Raw genomic sequence first — 21,928 nt, forward strand, 5'->3', positions numbered from 1 at the left:
CACTCCAGTATTCTTGCCTGGAAAATCCCATGGACAGAGGAGCCTGGCGGGCTACAGGGTTACAGTCCATAGGGTCAGAAGGAGTTGGACACGACTGACTGACTTCACTCTGATTTTCACTTTGAGCTGGAGCAAGTAACCCAGTCTTTGTGCCTTGGTTTCTTCAGTGAGAAATTGAGCCAATCACATCAGGTTGTTGTGAGGATTAACTGAGGTATATATACAGAAAGTAGCTAGCACTGTACCTGGAATACAGTAAGTTCTGGATGTACTGGCCATTATTATCATTATTACTACCCAGAAGAATCTCATGTCACAGGGCCAGAAAGCCGGTGGCCTCGTTCTCCTCCCTCCTTATGCCACTCCACACTATTTCCCCTCCTCCTTCTTGTAAAAAGCCCCCTATTCCTTGAGGTCCATGCCATCCACTAAGCCCTTGACCCGGCCTCACCACAGTCATGTCCCCAGGGCTGCGCTAGGGTGCCCTCCGTCAGGCTGAACACAGCCCCACGCCAGGGTGCCTGGCTCCAGGTGGGCAGAGCGCATCCACCCAGGTACAGGGCATCCTGCGTCTACCAAGCACCAGATCTCTCCCCACGCGGAACTGAAGGCTCCGGCCCCTGGCTCAGTGTCTCCCTCTAGCCCATTTGCCATCACAGTAGGTGAACTCCCAACCCTGGGGACCACTCGGCAAGTCCCTGCCTCTCAGTCCCTTGGCCCTCCTTGGGCCCTTCCGCCCCACACCTCTGTGACCGCCTTCAAAGCTGCTTCTACCTGAGCAATCTTTCACCCACGTCTCCCCACCCCCAGCTGCCCACAGACCCTCGGACCCTCCCCTTCCGCTCAGGCTCTCAGTCATCCTCCTGGACACTTGTTTCTCCTGGGTTGATGACCGAAGCGCTTCCCTGAGCCTCTATCTTTCCACAGCTCCCTCAGCCCACCCTCTAGGCATCACTTCCCTCCCCGTAGGCGTGGGCCACTGAGCAGACTGGCCACCCGCAGAGACCCGACCAGCCATCTTAGGGGCCGCCTCAGTCCCAGCTGAGAGAAGACACATCTACATACTGATGCTTTGCTTCTGGAGATCTCTGGGGTTTTAGTGGAATCTTAGTGGTTTTCTTCTAGAGGAAGAGGGAGCCATTCTTCTCAGATACCTGCGATCCTCCAGTCAAGGAAACTCTCCTGCTGGGGGCGAGGGCCACAGGGCAGCCCAGTTAGGAGGGAAGAGCCCCCCTGACTCCAGACAGAGTCCAGCCCTGCTCTGTTCCCTCTGGACAAATGGGGTTTAGAAGCGATGGCAGCCCCGCCGTGGGACCGCTGCAAGTGAGGCTCATCTGAGCCACTTGGTGACCTGTGGGCGTCACTGGAGCAATATGAGGTATGTGGGAACGGAGGGATGTGAGAAGCCTGAAGCGGACAGGCCAGCCGTCCACACTGAGAGGCTCCTCCTTCCTTCAGGTCAATGGGCGGGGACTTGAGTGAGGGGGGCGGTCCCAGCAGAAGCAAGGGCAGGAGCCTGGAGAGGGCTACGGATGTGAGTCAGTTCCTGGCGACTTTCACAGAGTTGGGTACAACTTGACCCGACGTCCCCTGACTGGTTTTCACACTCAAGGAAGGGGGAGCACCTGTGTCTTAATCCCCTTAGGTCCCAGGGATACGGTGCCGAGCGGTTGCTAATAAATGCTGTGGAAATGGACTGAAAGTCCTCCAAAGGGCTCCCACACCGTTCACATGAGGAGGAAGTCCTAGGGGTCCAATCTCAGCCCAACCTAAGAGCCATATTGAAATTTTCGATGCTAGAGTTGAGGGTTTCTCCCATGTTTCCTGAGTTCATCTCCTGATGTCTGTGCAGAACATTAGGGAGCTCTCCTCCTGTTCTTCTCACCACCGCCCCCAAACCTAAAAGAAACAGGAAATGTTCTCAGCTGCTCACCCAAATAACAACGTGGACTGCTACTAGGCATTTGAAAGTGGAGGTGTTTTTCTTCTCAAACACTGCAAAACAAATATTTGCTGAAATTCTCAGTTTCTGAAATATTTAAGGATAACCTTCAATCTTGTACATGAAGTATCAAGTCTTGAGCGATCACAAGGAAGAATGTATTGATGCTACATTTAAAAAAAAAATAGGGAAGTGGCAAGGAAAATGTTAACAAAAACAATTCCAAGAAAACTGTAAAGTTAACTGTAAAATAAAAATTGTCTCACAGTGAGCATTTTCATTAGGATAATAAAGACTTAATGAAAAGGCAGAAAAAAGCTGAGTTTAAGTGAGAAAGATATTTGAAGTCGAAAATGGTATATTTCTTTTCTTTAAATCCTTTGGTCAATTTTTTAAAAAGTATATAAATTTACCAGGGATTCAAAGGGGGCATTTGCAGCATGATAAACAAAAGACACTTTGAGGAGTACCATGGACTCATTTACTTCATTAAAATGTGTATTTATCATATTTTCGTTAACTCACAAAACATCCTTTTCTCTCTGTAAAGAGGATGATGTTAAACTAATTGGAATAGGTGACATCAAAGTAAGAGTCCTTCAAAAAGTTTTGTTTTAATGATTATCTAAGCAGTAACAAATCTAATATTGTTTTAAAATAATTTCCTCTCTCTTCATTACAGCACCATTCACTTTTTTTTTTTTTTTTTAATTTTTAGTCACATTTCGCAGGGTAAAGCATCTGCCTGCAATGCAGGAGATATGGGTTTGATCCCTGGGTCAGGAAGATCCCCTGGAGAAGGAAATGGCAACCCACTCTAGTACTCTTGCCTGGAAAATCCCATGGACAGAGAAGCCCGGTAGACTATAGTCCATGGGATTGCTAAGAGTCGGACACGACTGAGCGACTTCACTTTCACTTTCACAGCTTGTGGGATCTTAGTTCCCCAATCAAGGATCAAACCCATGCTCTTGTCTGTGAGAGTCCTAACCACTGGATTGCCAGAGAATTCCCTCTTTGGTTGCCTTTTTTTAAAAAATAAACTTTGCTTTTTAGAACAATTTAGATGTGCAGAAAAACTATGACTATAATACACAGGGTTTCTGGATACTCTGCAGTTTCCCCTGTTACTAACACCTTACATTAATCTGGTATATTTGTCACAAGTAATGAACCAACACTGGTACATTATCATTAGCAAAAGTACACATTTTATTCAGATGTTTCCTTAGTTTTCCTCTTCCAAGATCCCATCCAGGTCCTGCATTGTATTTCATGTAACCTCCTTAGGCTTCTCTTAGTTGTGACAGTTTCTCCTTTTCCTTGTTTTTGATGACCTTGACGGTTTTGAGGAGTACTGGTGACATTTTCCGTAGAAAGTCTCTCAATTGGGATTTGTTGATGATTTTCTCCTTATCAGACCAGGCTTATGGGTTAAGGGGATAAAGACCACAGAGGTAAAGTGTTCCTTCTCAAAATATCATAGCAAGGATGGGTACAGACCATCGACAAGACTTATCACTCCTGACCTTGACCTTGATCATCTGGCTGGGATCGTGTAGGTCAGGTTTCTCCAGGTCACTTTCTATACTGTGCTCTTTGGAAGGCAGTCACTTTGTGCAGCCCACACGTATGTTCCATCTCCTTGTGAGTGAAGCAGGCACATAAATTATTTGGAATTTTCTGTACCAGGGGACTTATCTCTTCTCCCTCATTTATTTACATCTCTCTGGACTCACGGATATTAATGCAGTTCATTTTTTAAGGTGTAAATTTTTTCCCCATGGGGAAAATAAGACAGGCTGCCAAACATTTCCATAAACAAAGTGCCCTCAGCCTTTTCTCAAGCACATCTCAAGAACGTGTTAAACCCTCTGCATAGCAAGGGACTTGGCATAGGTAAGGAAGAGTTGCTTGCTGTAATCTAAAACGGCTGACTCACTAAATGAAAATATCCTTGTGAAAATTTCCCTGGTATGTGCTTAATCTGAATCCCTCGTTTCGAGAAAATGAAATATAAATACATTCTTTGTTTCTAAGTATTATATAAATCACAGTAAAATAGAAACAAATCAATGTAAAAAAAATGAAGACCTGATTATCTTCCTCAGAGTATAAAAACAAAAATAAAACACATCCATAAAGGCAAAATGGAGTGTGATAAAATTCCTAGCAAGATAAATAGATGATAAGTAGAAAAAAAAAGAAACCCATATCACCACCGCCAATGCCCAGGAATGATTTGGTCAGAGAGACAGGGAGGAGAAGCAAAGCAAGGAGCTTCCTATCCCACAGCTTTCCTGGGCCCCCAGAATCCTGAGACCCTAGGAACTCATTTTCACTGGAAGTCTTTCCAAGTTCTAATGTTTCTGAAAGAGTGTATGTGTGTGTGTGTGTGGTGGGTGGGGGGTGGGGGTGGGGGCAGGTAGGATGAGGAGGCCAGCTGCTCACCCCTCAGAAGCCAATACACAAGCCAGGTGGGTAGAAAGGAAATTTTGCTTTATTTCAGATGCTGGCAACTTGAGGGGTAGGGTGGCAGGTATCTATTCGAAGGCCAACTCCCCCCTGCCCCCTCCCCTGACAAGCAGAGGGCAATAGAATTGCAGGGAGAGGCTACATGCAGAAATAGGACAGTCATCTCTGATATCATCTTCAAATTTGCCATCAGTGGTCTGACCAGCGTCATCTTGGTTGTTTCAGGTACGGTTAATCTTCAGTTCCAGGGTCATTTGTTCTTATTTCTTTGAGGTCCGTTCTTGGAATTGTGGCAGCTCATATCTTGGGTACAGTCCGGTCATCATGTAGTTAATTTTTCCAACTGGTGTTTTAGTATCTATAACACAGCTCACAGGATATGGCTCAGAATATTATCTAGAGCCCTTGAGAAAGAACTAAAGGTCCTTGACTATGCTTAATGACTACATTATTATTATTTAGTCTCCTTTGACTGTTTTTCTTTGTTTCATCATTTCTCACTTCTCTGATTCAACTTATTCTTTGACTGAAGTTTTCCACAGGCAGAAGACATGGTCAGGGGATGGGGGCAAGGACCACACAGTCCTGCTCTGTTTCACTGAGACCACTCAGCCTTCCAGTGAAGCTCCTGGTTGTCAAGGTGACCCAGCAGGTAACACTGTCTTCGGACAATCACCACTGGCCATGGGCCTGGGCACAGTCATCGGGCCTCTCCTGACTTCCCACAATCTCCAGGCCCCTCGGGAAGACCAGTTTTTCTTCGTCTTTTACATATTTATTTGGCTGTGCTGGGTCTTAATTGCAGCACGTGAGACTTTTTTTGGTTGACACACGTGAACTCTTAGTTGTGGCATGTAGGATTTAGTTCCCTGACCAGGGATCGAACCTGGGCCCCCTGCACTGGGAATTTGGAGTCTTAGCCAATGGACCACCAGGGAAGCTCCCAAGACCAGCTCTTTCCACATGACTGCCCACTCCCTTTTTCACTCCACTGCCTCGGACACCTCAGGATTGCTCCTCAAAGTGTTAGTCTCTCAGTCGTGTCCAACTCCTTTGGTCCTAAGGACTGTAGCCCGCCAGGCTCCTCTGTTCATGAGGTTTCCTAGGCAAGAATACTGGAGTGGGTTGCCATTCCCTTCTCCAGGAGATCATCCCGACCCAGGGATCCAACCTGGGTCTCCCACATTGCAGGCAGATTCTTTACTGCCTGAACCACCAGGGCCCTCTAAAGCTGCTCTGTATACTCTGCACTGACAGCCAGCCCGCCCTCCCAGTCTCTCTTCCTTACTGTTCTTGGAAGGTGATGTTATGTGCAGACAAAATTCTGGCACCGACACGGATATCTGTGTGACTCTGGGCAAGTTGCTTCACCTCTCAGTTTCTCAAGCAAAACATGAAGACATTGGGCCAAGTCAGTCCCAAACTCTTTCACTCTGAAATGTCATGACCCTGTTAAATCCTTAAAAGACAGGATAACTGGATAAAACAGTGATATAGTCATGAAATATTATCTTATTTTTCCCTCAGTTCCCTCTCTGACAAGGGCATTTTTAATGATTATCTGATATTATCAGATATAATAATTTTTTTAAGTATGCTTCTCAATTTTGCCATCAAAAAATATATTTTTTTCAAAGTGGGATTTTCATTTTGATGGTCTCTAGCTTTTTAAAATAACTAACTTACTGAGTAGGAGGTTTTGTAAAGGAGGGAAATAGGATCAGGGAGGGAAGAGTATACAGGAAGCTTGAATCTGTATCCATAATATCATATTTCTTTAGGAAAAACAGGAGGCACAGACAGCAAAATCTTAGAATGTGATGAAGTCTGAGATACAAAAATTGTTCATTATATGATTGTGAATAGTTCTCACTTTCCTCTAATCATTTTCTTCTTAAGTATAAAAACTTAACTTCTCGTATCCTTTTTTTGTTGTTGGCCTTTCGATTACTGGTATTTGAAAATCGATGGCCAGTCAATTAAAATAGGAACAAGAAGAGGTCTGGGTTCTCCTTTTCCTTTGCAGCTCATATTAGGGCCCAAGTCCGCTAGGAAGCCTTTCAGTTTGCCTCAATCTCCTGTTAACTTTCAGCCAATTGCCTGGTGACTTTGCTGGAAGGTGCCACTTCTGGGCTCTTAATTCACTTGTGCAACACCCACATTTTCATCCGTGGCACACTGATAACCTGTATCATCACAGAGGGCGAGGTCACTGCGCTAACAAACAACCCCACAAATCATTTCTTGCCCACACTGCGTGTCTACGGTGGATTGGCTGTGGCTGTAATCCATGTCTCTTCACCCTGGGACTGCTGATGGAGCAGTCTTAACCTGTCACGTTGCCTGTTTCCTGGTTATTGTTTGGTTGCTCAGTTGTGTCCAACTCTTTTTACGACCCTGTGGACTGTAGCCCACCATTGTCCTCTGTCCGTGGGATTTCTTAGGCAAGAATACTGAAGTGGGTTGCCATTTCCTTTTCCAGGGGGATCTTCCCGACCCAGGGATCAAACCCGTGTCTCCTGACTTGGCAGGCGGATTCTCTACTACTGAGCCACCAGGGAAGCCCCTGTTTCCAGGTAAAGGAGGGATAACCTGGTAACCATCATCTGAGTCTGAAAACTCCCACCCACCTGACTTCTAACCATATTTTATTGGCCAAAGCAAGTCACATGGGGACTCCTGAGTTTAGAGGGCAGGGGTATCTAATTTTCCTGGTGGGAGGGGCACCATGGCAAGCGATCCAGACTGTTGGGTGTACAGGTCAGTAACAGAATCGACCATCCCTTAGCAAACATTTCTTCTAATGAATTTGAACTTTCATCTCTCAGTTGACAACCTTCCTGTGATCTCACCTGCTGATGCTGCCAATTTTAGCAGTGTTGCCCTCTTAAGGAACTCTTTGTACAAGCATTTAAATATTTTATTGCATTTTAGCCCTTATTAATTTATAACCATGGATGGAAAATGGAAAATTAAAGTGCTGATATGAGTCATAAGGAACACAGGTCTCATAACTTCAAACACTGGAGAGGAATCCTTGGGTATGCCAGAGCTGTGAATCTCTCAATCAGAGGGTCCCTGGTCAATGTGGGCTAGTTGGCTCTTCTCATTTGTGAAGGAAACTAATTAAGAAACTTGTAAAGAGCTGGCATAATATCATCAAAGCTCGTGTTGCAATTAGAAAGATTCTTAACTCTCCGGTAAGAGAAACGACTGCATCAGCTTTTGAGCATGCTAGTTTCCCATGTATATTTTCAGGAGCAATTGCCTGTGTTGGCTGGTGGTTTTATTTAGTCTTTACACATGTGCTCTGTTCCTCTGGTTGTGAATGCCTGAGGACAGGATCTAAGGGGCAGCATGAAGAGCTGAATGTACTCAAGTTCTGCAGTGAGGCCACCCTGGATCCAAATTCTGGCACTGACACCACTGGCAGCCAGACACAGGACACATGGCTTAAAGCTTTGGACCCTCAGTTTTCTCATCTGAAAAAACAGGGCTTTTAATACTTAACTCATAGTTTGTTGTGAACTTCCCTAATACATGTAAAACACTAGCAGCTGCTACATAATGTTAATTTTGTCTAAATCTACCATTTACTATGCTTACTGTGTGCCAGGCATGGAACATGCTTTATTCTGTAATAACCTCTCAACAACCGTAAAGGTAGGATTATCATTCACATTTTGTAAAAATCAGAAAGATTAAGTGATTCTTCCAAAGACACAATCATTGGCAAATTATGTCTTGAACGCATGCCCTTTTATTACAGAATTCTATAAACCGAATAAAGGGAGATTAACTGATCTCCCTACTTCAGGACCTAAGGCATTGCCAGATCCTGCTTGTGTAGATCTCGAACGAAGATAAATTACTTGATAACAATTCAGGATTAGAGGTCTCATTGCTCTCAGTTCATTCAGTTCCCCTCTGCTGCTCTTTTGTGTGTGTAGTAAAATATACATAACAAGATTTAGCCTTTTAACCCTTTTTTCTGGTACAATTCAATGGGATTAAATACATTCACAGTGTTGCGTAACTGTTATGACTGTTTGCAGAAATTTTTGTCATCCCCAAAAGACATTCTGTACCTGTGAAACACAAGCTCTCCACCTCCTTCTAACCTCTGGTAAGCTCTATTCTACTCTCCATCTCTAAGAATGTGCCTACTCTTGATACCTTATTGAAATGGAATCACACCATATTTGTCCTTTTAAGACTGGTTTATTTGACTTAGCCTAACATTTTTCCAGGTACGTCCTTGCTGTAGCAGGTATCAGAATATCATAAAAAAAAAATCTATTATGGGAAAAATCACATAACAAAATCTACTATCTTAACCTTTTTTTTTTTTAATTTCTATTTATTTATTTGGCTGCATCCGGTCTTAATTGCGACATGCAGACTCTGGGGCCAGTGAGCTTAGTTGCTCTGCCGCCTGTGGGCTCTTAGTTCCCCAACCAGGGATTGAACCCGTGTCCCCTGCATTGGAAGGCGGATTCTCAACCTCTGGACCACGGGGAAGTCCCTATCTTCACCATTTTCAAAAATTTTATTTATTTATTTATTTTTGCCTGCACTAGATCTTTGTTGATGCGGTGGGCTGACTCCATCTGTGACGAGCAGGGGCTACTCTTATCTGCGGTGCGTGGGCTCCTCCTGACAGTGGCTTCTCTCGTGGAGCTCAGGCCCTAGGGCTCGTGGGCTTCAGTAGTTGTGGTTCACAGGCTTAACTGCCCCACAGCATGTGGGATCGTCTCGGACCAGGGATCGAACCTGTGTCCCCCTCCTTGGCAGGTGGATTCTTAATCTCTGGACCACCAGGCAAGTCCTGTCTTAACCATTTTTAAATGTATAGTTTAGCAATGTTAAGTATAGTCACACTATTATGAAACAGAACTTTTTCATCTTGCAAACCATGAACTTGTACCCATGAAAAACATCCCCTGCTTATCCTCCTCCCCTCAACCACTGTTCTGTGTTCTGTTTCTATGAATTTGACAACGTTGGATTCCTCGAGTTGGTGGAAGCAGACAGAATTTGTCTTTTTGTGATTGGCCTGTTTTGCTCAGTGTAAGGTTTTCAAGGTCCGCCTGTACTGTAGCATGTGACACGATTTCCTGACTTTTTAAGGCTGAATAATATTCCATTATGTATCTGTATCTGTATGTATCTCACATTGTGTTTATCCATTCATCTGGACACTTGGGTTGTGTCCCCATTTTTTTGTGAATAATGCTGCTGTGAACACAGAGTACCACCTGCTGTCTTGGTAAGCAGGAAAGTCTGTCTCCCACACTCCTTGTCAGCTGGTTTCTGGGAGTTCAGCCAATGGAAAGCGCTGGCAGACGCCTGGAGGAGGGGAGGAGGGAGAAGCCAAGGCAGTCCTCCCCTCTCTCTGCTTCAGGAGGCGTTTGCACCAGCAGCAGCCTGTCTACAGAGATCTGCGCCCCCATGCAGCTCCACCCTTCCCATGGTCACCGCTCTAGCAGGGTGGAGATGGGAGTGCCCTTCCTATTTTTGCCAATATCTGGGTTGCCTCAGTGTCCACTGTCGGCCTTCTCATCCGGGTGCAACTGTGGTGTAAGATTTAAGTTGTCTTTCACTGGTGGGACATAACACAGTGACACTCAGAGAGCAGGAAGGCAGAACTCTGTGACTGAAGGCTCCACAGTAGAGAAGACATCCAGACTGGACCACCCGGGGACAGGGTAACAGCAGGTTGGACTGTAGCTTCTGTATGGCAAGCGGGGCGAGGTTCGCAAGGTTTTGAGGGCTTCCTGGGGACTGGGTATTTTGAATAACTGCCGACCCAAGGAAGAAAGCGCCACCCTGGGTGTTGGATATCTGGAGCCTCTGGCCTTGGGTAAGTGCATATTGTAACACAGGCATGTTAGAGCCTGATAAGGCAAGCAGTTTGGGGGGGGGTGCGTAACAAACTGCCTGCAAAGTTGAACTGAGCGTTTGCAGCCATGTCTTCTAAAGTGGGTCAAGATGGCACTGGTGAAGTATGTTATTATAGGAACCAATTTCCTGCAGTACATTCCCGTTGTGTAAAATGTCTAGATTGGCTTCTCTTTTCCTGACTGAACTCTGATGGGTACAGCTGCATTTGGTGGCATTCCAAATCTTTAAACGTTGATAAACTAAAGAGTATGCCATGCTAACATCACTATTCATCCGAATGTTGTTGTTGTATTGTTAGCCACAGTATCTACCACTGATGACTCCCTCTGCCCTTCTTGTCTCTTTCTGTACTCCATGAGGTTCTTGGAGGGAGAGGTTGGGTCTTAGGCTGTCTCTCTCACAAGCCCCAGTCCAGAACCAGAGCAAACTCCAAATGTGCACTTTAATAAATATATGATTCATTACATGGATCTCAGAGCATATCAATCGTGCTTTTTGACTTCCGCCTTGGCTGCAGTTCAGGGCTGGAGCCAGTTCCACGCTCTGACCTTCATAGTCCTGACCCCTGACTGGGACAAGATCCAGATTCTTTAATGAATCATCTGGCATCCGACTTATTTGCTTCCACATACTCCTATAAAATTGGCATTGATCACAGCCTCCATGAAGCTATTCTTTGTTATTTGACAGAACAAGAGACAGCTCTCACTTTTTTTTTAACTGTTGTTTAGTTTTGTTTTTAATTTCTGAGAGAAATATGGGACCTGTCCCTAGGGCCAGCTTCATGGGCCTGCGACCTGGGCAGTACTCAGGGTCCCCCCACTTCAAAGGGCTCATGCTTGGGTTAATGTTCCACTGTCATCATCTTCAAATTCCTAACAACCTTTAAACCAGAGACCTCGCAGTTTCAGTCTGCACCTGACCCACAAGTCAGGTAGTAGGCCCTGCTTATCTCATTTGTATGTCCCTTAGGCTCATGGCATCAATTTTTCAAGTCATGTGTGTTTAATATTTACAAAAACCTCAGTGGTTCAGAAGTTCCCTCAGGAAAAATAATCCGAGGGGCATGGCATGAGAAGCTTTTCCTCTTCTATTACATCCCCTAGCTACACTGACACCCACTGAACTTACTTCACCCCATCACTCTCTCATCTGCCCCTTTTCCTTCCAAATGTTAAGTCCCAGCTTTTGTACTACTTTCTGTTTCTAACCTTGGGGCTCACTAGCCCCTAGACCCTTGGGTATCCTGCTCCCATCCTGCCCAAGTTGTCCTCTGTCTCTCTCCTTGGCCAACCCCAACTTATCTTATGATTTGGAATTTAGCTGTCATCACCTCTGGGAAGTCCTCTGACCTTTCCAAAGCTGAGATCTGAGGTTCTCATAGCACCCTGTGTGCTAAAGATACCTAAGCACTTATCTTGCTATTATGTTTTCTGTGTATTACACTGTCTCCCTTATTAAATGATGAGCTCCTTATAGACATTCCACAGCGCCCTCTGGCATAGGCATGTGGCCCCCCTTTCCAACGCGTCTAGGGAAGGTGTTGAGCCCCGTTTTACATTTCCAGGAGTTAAGTAGTAGCTCTTGGAATTTCTCAGCTTTTTAATTTGTTTTGTCTCCACTGGGTCTTCATTGCTGTATGCGTTGCGGTGAGCAGTGGCTACTCTCCCGTTGCAGCGTGAGGGCTTCTCATGGCAGTGGCTTCTCGTGTTGCACAGCAAGGGCTCTAGGGCACTCAGGCTTCGGTAGTTGCGGCACATGGGCTCAATAGTTGTAACTCCCAGGCTCTAGACAGAGCACAGGCTCAGTAGTTGTGGTCCATGGGCTTAGTTGCTATAAGATGTGGTATCTTCCCACACCAGGGATCAGACCTGCGTCTCCTGTATTGGCAGGTGGATTCTTTACCACTGAGTCACCAGGGAAGCCCTGAATTTCTCAGCTTTGAGAGGGCTCCTGAGGTCGCTCCTGGGACAGCTGCTTGCTGAGGTCATGGAGGTAGTTCAAGTGAGACCTTCCCTCCCCCAGAGGACTGTCTGGCTCTATACAACTCCCAGATCAAGTGTCTCTTGCAAACTATTACAGAGAATGGATAAACAAGGTCCTAATGCATAGCACAGGGAATTATATTCAGTATCCTGTGATGAATCATAATAGAAAAGAATAAGAAAAAGAGAGAATCCCTGGAGATCCAAGGATTCGGACTCAGCGAGTCCATTGCCATGGGTCTGGGTTCAATCTCTGGTTGGAGAACTAAGATCCCACAAGCTACACAACACAGGCAAAATAGTAATAACAGTGTGAAAAATATATATATGTATGTATGTTAAACTGACACCCTTCGTTGTACAGCACAAATTAACGCAACGTTGTAAATCAACTAAACTTCAACAAAATTAATTTTTTTTAAAATGTCTCTTCCTTCACCTTTTCTGGTCTGTATTCTATTCACCCTTTACAAGGCCCAACTGAAATGCTAATTCCCCACAGTTTTAATGTAATTAATCCCTCTGCTTTCCTGATGCATTTTGTTTGTGGCTGTAAGGATGCTTGGCACACATTCTGAATAGCATCACAGGGACTTGTGCACCAGTCTACACAATAAACTCTGGGAGCAGGAGCAGAATGTTCTAACGCTTGTAACCTTTATGTCTTACACACAGTCACCACCCAGAGTAACACTGGGTAATTTGGATCTCAAACAGATAGATTGAAATGTAATGTGTTCTAGAAAGAAGAAATTTGACAAAAGAAAGAGAGTGGCATTATCTGACAGAAAGAAAAAATTCCCCCTACTCATTGGAAAATACCTGAACTTGGAAGAAGGGGGCAGGGGAGGATCTAGGGAGAGAAAAACTGGAGAAGACGATAAGGGAAAAGCCCTGTGATGAAGAGGCTGCAAGCTCTGATGTCCAAGAGGTAAGAAGGGCTTAAAATCTGGAAATGAAGGCAGGTGGCACAGTGGTAAGGAGTCTGCCTGCCAGTGCAGGAGACGCAGGAGACCGGGGTTCGATTCCTGGGTGGGGAAGATTCCCTGGAGGAAAGAAAGGCAACCCACTCCAGTATGCTGGCCTGGAGAATTCCATGGACAGAGGAGCCTGGCAGGCTACAGTCCTTGAGACCGCAGAGTTGGACAGGACTGAGCAAACACAGTGAAGGCACCACGGGGTCAGTGAAGGATGGAGAGGAGGGATGACACGTGAATTGCAGGGCAACCTGACCAAGGCCATGGAGGCTGTTGTCCTTCACCCTCGCAGAAAAGAAGCAAGCATGTCCCCAGAAGCTGAGGCTTCTGGTAAAACGGAGCAGGGTCCTGTGGCTCCCCAGCCCCCTCCCCCATGTTCTCAGACTGCCATTTGTCTGTGGGAAAACTTTAGTCAAAAAATAAGTTTAATCAGAGAAATGAGAAAATGCAGAAACCACGGAAAACAGTCAAACTAGACAAAACAATAATGGTTTAGTCGCTAAGCAAAGTCAAGGACCTTTTGGTTCCTCCTCAAGGGCTACAGATAATCTTCTGAGCCATATCCGGTGAGCTGTTTTATAGATACTGAAACCCCCACCAGGTGGATGAAGTTAACTACATGATGACCAGACTGCAGCCATGACATAAGCTGTCACAATTCCGAGAACTGGCCTCAAAGAAATGGGAACAAACTGACCCTGGAACGGAAGACTAACTGTACTTAAAACAACTAGATACGCTGATCAGCCCTCTGCATAACCAATCCCCCCTCACAGCCACCCTGCCACCCCACTGCCGGCATCCGAAATAAAGCAAACTTTCCTTTCCACTCACCTTGCCTCTTTATTGGCTTTTGAGCAGAGCACTTTTGGTTACACTAGGGATTGGCACCCCACTCCAGAGCTCTTCCCTGGAAAACCCATGGACGGAGGAGCCTGGTAGGCTGCAGTCCATGGGGTCACTGAGGGTCGGACACGACTGAGCAACTTCACTTTCACGCATTGGAGAAGGAAATGGCAACTCACTCCAGTGTTCTTGCCTGGAGAATCCCAGGGACAGGGGAGTCTGGTGGGCTGCCATCTATGGGGTCGGACACGACTGAAGTGACTTAGCAGCAGCAGCAGGGATGAAATCAAGGTGACTTGTCTAAACGGCACTGTATGACTGCAATCAGTGTTCCAGCTACATATGCTACTGTTTGAAAAACAAGTGATCAAGCTGTGACTAATTACCTGGGGAAACCACTGTTCCTCTTTTGTGGCCAATCCATATATTCTCTTGCATCCAAATAAATACAGTTCTAAAGTCACTGGCATAAAGTGTTTGTGTGTTTGTTTTAATTTTATTTGCATTTATTTTTTGCTGCATTCCATAAGCTTTTGATTCTTCGGTTTCTTCTGGGATACCTTTTTTCTTCTGTGCAGCCTCCTCTTTCTGGTTTAGGAACAATGTGATCTTTCTCAGTAAGGATCGCCTCAATGTCCAAGGAGAGCTCATGGATGGGTTGATCTGACCGGGAGCTCTGTAGGTCTTGTGCCACATCTTCGGGGCTTTGTTCACCTCGATGTGCTCAATGACCAGAGAATCTACATCTCATCCTGAAGCTCAACATTACCCTCTGCATTTTGGAGCAAGGGCACGAAAAACCTCAGCACTCTTTTTGGGTCACCAGCCTGTGTCCAGCACGACTCTTTGGCCCGTGCATGCCTCCCAGCTCCACCATAACAATGGAATGGACACACTGCTTCTTTAAAGTGACATCCTTCAGATTCTTGGTGGCTTTTCAGATATGCATACCCTTAATGGCCGGAGGGTTCACAAATGTTCTTAAAGTGAACGCGAAGATTTGCATGATTTTGTGGGGTTTCTGGATCGATTTTTAGAGGTCACTTCAGGCTGCTTACCGGAAAAGCTTAAGTGTTCTGCTGCTGCTGTTAATTTTTGATGCTGCAGCTCGGCTTGCAGGATTTTAGGCCCCCTATGAGAGATGGAAAATTTGAACTTGATGGTGAAAGTGCAGACTCCTAACCATGGGACCACCAAGGAATTCCTTGACATTAAATTTTACTTAATAAACTTCACTTGCAGGATGTATTGTTTCTCTCTTCCTGGCTCCTTTCTCCAGCTAAGAGTCCTCTACTCTGTCTCTCTTCTTATCAAAAGCAATTTGGCTAGGGTCTGTAAATTTCGAATATTTGAAGATTAAGCTCTCAGAAGTACAATTCCTTTGAATCAATGAGTCACTTGCTTAATGAATGTGAAATTCTGGTGGGGAGGGCAGAGCAGGAGATAACTATGGGAATGTGCTGGGAGTCTGAATTTGGAATGCAGCACTCCCCATTCTTATTCTTTATTTCCGTTTCTTCTTAAAGCACTAATGCTTGTCCTAGCGCTGGTTAAAAGTGGTTTTGAGCATCATTAAATATTAATGGAAGATTGCAGGGAGAAAATTATCTCTAATGTGAAAGAAAACTGGAATTTGAAGTGAAAAAGCACAAACTGAAATTTCTTATTTGCTGCCCCTGATTAACTCCCACAAGTACGTTCTTGTTGTTCAGTAGCTATGTCATGTCTGACTCTTGGTGACCCCATGGACACTTGCTCCCCTGACCTTCACATGCCAAGCTCCCCTGTCCTTCCAATCCCCCAGAGTTTGCTCAAACTCATGTCCGTGGAGTTGATGATGCCATCCAAACAACTCATCCTCTGTTGCCCCCTTCTCCTCTTGCCCTCAGTCTTTTCCAGCATCAGGGTCTTTTCCAGTGAGTCGGCTGCTCGCATCAGGTGGCCAAAGTATTGGAGCTTCAGCTTTAGCATCAGTCCTTCCAATGAATATTCAGGGTTGATTTCCTTTATGATTGACTGGTTTAATCTCCTTGCTGTCCAAGGGACTCCCAAGAGTCTTGTCCAGCACCACAATTTGAAAGCATTAATTACTGCCATATCAGTAAACAAGGATGTCACAATCATCAGCAATTGCAGCCCTCCAAAGTGAGCCAGTGAGCCCCGAGAGAACTCAGGACGAATACTTGCCATCTAGTAGCCATCAGACTGGAGAAGGCAACGGCACCCCACTCCAGTACTCTTGCCTGGAAAATCCCACGGATGGAGAAGCCTGGTGGGCTGCAGTCCATGGGGTCGCTAAGAGTCAGACACGACTGAAGTGACTTAGCAGCAGCAGCCATCAGACTACAGCTACTCCCTACAGTGAGCCCTGATGAACTCAGGATCTGAAAAAAATACAAGAAACTGGCCCCAGATAGCTGAGGTACATATCAAAAGAATAGTTTCAGTGAGCTCAGACTCTCCCATCTTCCCATACATACAGACATGTACCTTAACTTGGGATATCTAATTTTAATTTACAAAAAATTTTTGACGTTCAGACTATCTGCCCATTGTTGCAAAATTACTATGTAACCTCGCTCGTCCCCTTTGCCTCCTAGCAGCAAGTCGTTCAAGGTTATTTGAGATGGTGTTTCCCAGGCTTGAAGTCCTAAAAATTCCCATTGAGTGAAATATAACTCTCAACTTTTAGGCTGTATTTTTTAAGTCAACATAACTAAAAATAAATAAATAACCCTTCCCTGAAAGCCACAGGGGAGTTTAGGTCTTTTGAACATGAGCTGCCTACACTCTTTCCTTGCTGCCTGCAATAAATCCTGTTAAAGTACTCTCACCACAACCCACTATCAGTATATTGACTTTACTGTGCAGCAAGCGAGCTGACCCAAAATTCCGTCCAGTAACATAATTGCCAACATTCATTGGATCATCAAAAAAGCAGGAGAGGGATTTCCCTGGTGGTCCGGTGGCTAAGACTCTTTGCTCTCTATGCAGGGGGCCTGGGTTCGATCCCTGGTAAGGGAAGTAGATCCCGCATGACACAACTAAGATCCCACATGACACAACTAAGACCCAGCTCAGCCAAAAAAAAAAAAAAAAGCTCTAAAAACAAAAGAAAAAGCAAGGGAATTCTCCAAAAACATCTACTTCTGTTTCACTGATTATGCTAAAGCCTTCGCGTGGGTCACAACAAACTGTGGAGAATTCTTAAAGAGATGGGAATACCAGACCACCTGACCTGCCTCCTGACAAACCTGTGTGCAGTCAGGAAGCAACAGTTAGAACTGGACATGGAACAACAGACTGGTTCCAGTTTGGGAAAGGAGTGCCTCAAGGCTGTATATTGTCATCCTGCTTATTTAACTTATATGCACAGTACATCATGTGAAATGCCTGGCTGGATGAAACACAAGCTAGAATCAAGATTGGACAATTACCAACAACCTCAGTTATACAGATGATACCACACTAATGGAAAGAAAGCAAAGAAGAACTAAAGAGCCTTTTAATGAAGGTGAAAGAGGAGAGTGAAAAAGTGAGCTTTAAACTCAGCATTCAAAAAATGAAGATCATGGCATCCGGTCCCATCATTTCATGGTAAATAGGGAAAAAGGTAGAAGCAGTGACAGACTTTATTTTCTTGGACTCCAACATCACTGCAGACAGTGACTGCAGCCATGAAACTAAAAGACATTTGCTCCTTGGAAGAAAAGCTATGACAAAGCTCAATAGCATATTAAAAGCAGAGACATCACTTTGCTGACAAAGGTTCATATAGTGAAAACTATGGTTTTTCCAGTAGTCATGTATAGATACGAGAGTTGGACCATAAAGAAAACTGAGTGACAAAGAATTGATGCTCTTGCATTGTGGTGCTGGAGAAGCCTCTTGAGAGTCCCTTGGCCAGCAAGCAGATCAAACAAGTCAATCCTAAAGGAGATCAGTCCTGAATATTCATTGGAAGGACTGATGCTGAAGCTCCAATACTGTGTGCCTCCTGATGTGAAGAGCCGACTCATTGGAAAAGACCCTGATGCTGGGAAACATTAAGCGCAGGAGGAGAAGGGGACGACAGAGGACGAGATGGTTGGATGGCATCACTGACTCGATGGACATGAGTTTGAGCAAACTCTGGGAAATGGTGAAGGACAGGGAAGCCTGGTGTGCTGCAGTCCGTGGGGTTACAAGTTATCTGACACAACAGAGAGACTGAACAACAAACAACCTGCATTTACAGTTTTTGCCTCTGTGAGAAATTCAATTTTCACTTGGGGGCAAATGTCCAGGGAAAAATAGCTTCTAGCCTCTATCCCCGCTCCCCGATCCCCCTGATCTGATGGCTAAGATTCCTGGTTTCCATTCAAGCTACCCAGGTTCAACTTCTTGTTAGGTGATTAAGATCTCACTTCATGTCACCACTCATTGCTGCCTTGCCAAGAATACTACTATAACCATGTATCTTTTATTTGTAACTTTTTATTTTTTATTGGAATATAGCCAATTAACAATGCTGTGATAGTTTCGGGTGCACATCAGAAGGACTCAGCCATATATATATATATCCATTCTCCCCCAAACACCCCTCCCATTCAGTCTGCCCTATATCATTGAGCAGAGTTCTTGGTGTTATACGTAGGTCCTTGTTGGTTATCTATTTTATATACACCAGTGTGTACATGTTGGTCTCATGGAAGCATTTTTAAAGGTGACATTTGGGGTGAGAACCGCAGGGGGTATGACCTTCTTCTGATTGGTTGGTGGTGAGGTTAGAGGGTGATGTTTCAGGAATATTAATCATCTGGGGTCTACTTCATCATTATCCACCTGCGGTAGGGAGGTGTGTCTTCGTTTCTGCATAACGACTGAAAGGTATGTGTCAGATTGTTGTGCATATCCCTTGAGGAGCAGGTGGGATTCTGTATGAACACTGGACTGTTACGACTTTTCTTGCTGAGCTGCTTTTTCTTTGTTTCTGCATTCCCTCGCTTCTCTAGTCGGCAAGCACTCCTGCCTGCTCTTTGAAGCTCAGGGCAGGCTTAGGAGACTAAAACCTTTTTCTGCAAACAAGAAATGGGAGCAGTGGAGGGGTTTTTGTATCCAGAGGGCCTTGCAGAGTCCTCCTCGGCTTTGGTGTTCATTATTATTTCTTATTGGGGCTTGTGGTTGACATCTCTGGGGATGACTCTAGAGTTCCTTGAGATCCAGGTTTACGCTACACAATAAGAATGTGACAACTTTATAGCCTCGTAAAACTATTCTTGCACTTAAGCAGCCTTATCTCATATTCCTCTTCCTTTCTATATAATCTGTCTTCAAGAAATATAGATCCAACTAGTCTTTCTCTTTTTCCAAATCCAAAATGAAATGGCATCCTTTCTAAGGAGGAGGAGGAGGTTGACACATGCTGTGTAATAATCTTAACTCGTTTGAGATGCTTGGCTTACACAGTGATTAGCAGATAACATAGGACAAGGAAGGATTCTTCTGAGGTAAGAGATAGATGGGTTGGACACCTGGTGTTTGTCAAGTGGAGTAAAATTCAAGTTTTTTCTCACCCAGACACTCCACGAACAACTGTTAGTCACTCAGTCGAGTCCAACTCTTCGCAACTCCGTGGACCCCATTGCCTGCCAGGCTCTCCCATCCTTGTGATTTTCCAGATAAGAATACTGGAGTGGGTTGCCATTTCCTTCTCTTGAGAACAAAGCTAGAGGCAAAACCTGAGCTCTGCTAAAGTAAAGAGATAAGGTCCCAATCCTGAGGTCAAGGAAGACTTCCCTGTCTGTACAAGTGCAGGAAGTGTTCTTGAGGGTCAAAATTGGAGGGAGTAAGTGTGGACACGTGCCCACAGGCCTCTACGGTCGGATCCATCTTAGCAAAACGTGAATGCATCTTGGGGATGGTCCAAGGAACGGTCAGATGTGAAAAAAGAAACAAGATAATTGACCAAAGGTAAACAATGACCCCAGCTTCCCAGGTGGTTCAGTGGTAAAGAATCCACCTGCCAATGCAGGAAACAGAAGAGATGAAGGTTCGATCCATGGCTCGGAAAGATCCTCGGGAGAAGGAAACAGCAACCCACTCTACTATTCTTGCCTGGGCAATCCCATGGACAGAGGAGCCGGGCAGGGTACCGTCCCTGGGGTTACCAAAGGGTTGGACATGATTTAGTGACTAAACAGCAACAAAACAAAGACCCGGAAGGACTGTCCTATATAAGTGATTTAAATCACCTCTTTACTGGCCCCTCCTCACTCAGGACGCCTGCATTCCTCTCCAGGTGTGTGTCTCTGCCTAGTTTCTGATGTAGCGCAGTCCTCGTCATTCAGGATGGCCACACTCCTCTTTGAGTGTGTATTTCTCTCTGGCTTTGGACTTACTGTGTTCTTCCTCCTTAGAAAGGATGCCATACCCTTTCTCTCTGGTGTGTATCTCTGCTCCGCTTCTGACTTAATAAATAAACTGCTTCTCTACTATGTGTTCTCCCATACATTGTGCTGGGTCTGTAATAATAAACTTTGTACCTGTTTGTATAGTTTTTGCCTCCTTGAAACTTTCTTGCTTTCAAATGTGGGAAGGAGCTAGGGCCACTTTGCTTCTAGCCTCTAGCTGCCGGTGGTCTGGTGGCTAGGTTTCCTGGTTTTCATTCAGGCTTCCCAGATTCAGTTTCTGCAGAGGAAACTAAGATCTCTCTTCAGGATCACTCTCTCTCTGAGATCACTTCCAGACGAAACACTAGATGGGAGGAAATAACCGCAAACTGGAATCCTAGGAGTAACTCTCTGTGTTGGGTCTCGTAGGTGCTACCCAAAAAAACTGGGTTCACCTCTTGGTGGGTATGGAGCCAAAAGACAGAACCAAAACAAGGATTGTGAAAAGACAGGATCTATTACTTGCAGCAAGAAAGGAGAACACTGGGGTATCATCCCCAAAACAGTGTCTCTCTAAACAGCAAAAGGGGAGGAGCTTTAAGCTAAGGTTCCATGTGTATTCATGAAGGGGCATGGGGATCAGAGTCCAAACTTGAGTTGACTGAAGTCATGAGGGTCAGCAAAGGTCGACAACATCATCCCTTAGAGCAGTGGTCCCCAACATTTTTGGCACCAAGGACCAGTTTCCTGGAAGACAACTGCTCACCTCCTGCTGTATGGTCCTGTTCCTAATGAGGGGTCGGGGGTGTTGGGGACTCCTGCCTTAGAGGATGATTGCACACTGGAAGGGGTTTAAATTCTGCAAAACAGTTCAAGAAAGTGCGAAAGGTTAATGGTTACCACTGAAACACTCCAGGGAGTCTTCACACCTGATTTGTTATCTTTGCTATTGTTCCTTCTCTTGCCCCTTAACAGTTTTTTCTTGTGTTCCCTTAAGATCTTTCGTGCTTGCTGAAGCCTGTTCAAGGACAAGCCCTGGGGTCAGTCTTAGATCACAAAATGGCTTAGGCCAAAGAAGGCTTCTCTTATGCCAAGAAAGCCATGCCTGTTTCTCTTTTTTCCCCAGGACTCCTTACCTTATCCTCTTACACAGAGACCTTGTGGCAGTACTTGGCTTAACGACTCTTTCTTTAGAGCTGCAGTCACGATTTAAAAACGCTACCTGAAGCGCAAGTGTAGTACACATTCTATTTTCTGGGAAAAGATTACTACCACAGTGAATGAGCTGGGAAGCAGAGACAGACTGCTCTGGGCGGCTTCACCAGCGGTTCAAAGGACTGCAGTTGGCCGGAATAACCCTTACCGTTTCCCTCCCCCAGCCAACCTGCAAGATAACAACGGGAATGGCACCGAACGTACAGAATATCT

The 21,928-nt window shown here is 45.2% G+C and overlaps 2 long non-coding RNA genes across 2 annotated transcripts; one reads left to right on the top strand and one right to left on the bottom strand.

The window, feature by feature from the left end:
• Positions 1 to 4,457: 4,457 nt before the first annotated feature.
• LOC138990741 (uncharacterized) lies at positions 4,458 to 7,004 on the top strand. Its single transcript, XR_011466843.1, has 3 exons — positions 4,458 to 4,642; positions 4,950 to 5,069; positions 6,900 to 7,004. It is a non-coding gene; the product is annotated as an uncharacterized lncRNA (long non-coding RNA).
• An 11,580-nt stretch (positions 7,005 to 18,584) lies between these two features.
• On the bottom strand, positions 18,585 to 21,362 carry LOC138990742 (uncharacterized). The gene is made up of 3 exons (XR_011466844.1): positions 21,267 to 21,362; positions 20,654 to 20,864; positions 18,585 to 19,341 (listed from the first exon to the last, which is right to left on the bottom strand). It is a non-coding gene; the product is annotated as an uncharacterized lncRNA (long non-coding RNA).
• Between the last annotated feature and the right edge of the window lie 566 nt (positions 21,363 to 21,928).

Source organism: Bos mutus, chromosome 14 (assembly GCF_027580195.1).
Source record: "Bos mutus isolate GX-2022 chromosome 14, NWIPB_WYAK_1.1, whole genome shotgun sequence".
In the NCBI taxonomy this organism is placed as follows: domain Eukaryota; kingdom Metazoa; phylum Chordata; class Mammalia; order Artiodactyla; family Bovidae; genus Bos; species Bos mutus.